We start from the raw sequence: 947 nt of genomic DNA, 5'->3' as shown, positions 1-947 counted from the left end.
TCTTCAACCTGGCAAGCGGTTGGCCCAACCGTATCCCATCCATGTCGACTGGCTACAAGAGAGGGAAGGCGATGGTTTACCGCCAAGATGTCTCTGTTCAGCTGTGTGGATGGGACTAGCGTTTGAGACTGGAGGGGTCGGAAAGGGACTGACCAGGGCTTCTGGGCATTTTCCTTTTCGTACCTTGTGTTTGAACACTGGGATCTGTGAAAAATTAGATGCCTCAAAATAACAGGAATAATTGGTCAAAACAGCATCGAGTGCCAGCGAGGGTGGAGTGGGGACTCACGTCTGGGTCCATGTGAGTCCCAAACCTGCAAGTAGAGGCATTTGGCTGCATTTCCTCTTAGATTGGTTCTGTTAGCCGTCAAGTGATGGAGTTTCCAGAACTACAGTTTGTTCATTAACTCATTCACCCACCCACCCACCGACCTCTCCACCTTCCATCCATCCACTGATCTTCTGTCCATCCATCCATCCGCTGAGCCAAGCATGAGGCCAGGTTTGGGACACAGTGTTAAAGGAGTTGCCTCTGCCCTAAAGGAGCCCACAGTCTTGGTGACCCCCCCATAATTCCAGGCAGCTCCTGTTTGGAGCTTCTGAGAACTTAGGACTTGGATACCTCTCTCTTCAGTCTCTGTGTGGCTCCCCTGGGCTGGGCACATATAGATGATGGTTCAAGGTTGGACCATCACATTTGCATTTTTTACCCTTTTCGTCTCAGCTTTGCAGAGGAGACTTTTCTGGAAGTCTTAAAAAAAAACTGAAGAAAAAACACACAGGAAGCCGTGTCTTGTGTTCTTTGTAGCGAGTCTTGTGCTAATTTTGAACCAAGCTTTATTTTTCTTTATTTTTAAATCCTGAGTCTAGCGTGTGAAGAGAGAAGCTTCTGCCAGTGAAATGGCAACCTCAGCCCTGAACTGGCAGTGGGGCAGCAAGGATGAAAT

The sequence above is a fragment of the Mesoplodon bidens genome, assembly GCF_964165515.1.
Source record: "Mesoplodon bidens genome assembly, chromosome: 18".
NCBI lineage: Eukaryota > Metazoa > Chordata > Mammalia > Artiodactyla > Ziphiidae > Mesoplodon > Mesoplodon bidens.
Note: the sequence above shows the minus strand (reverse complement) of the source record.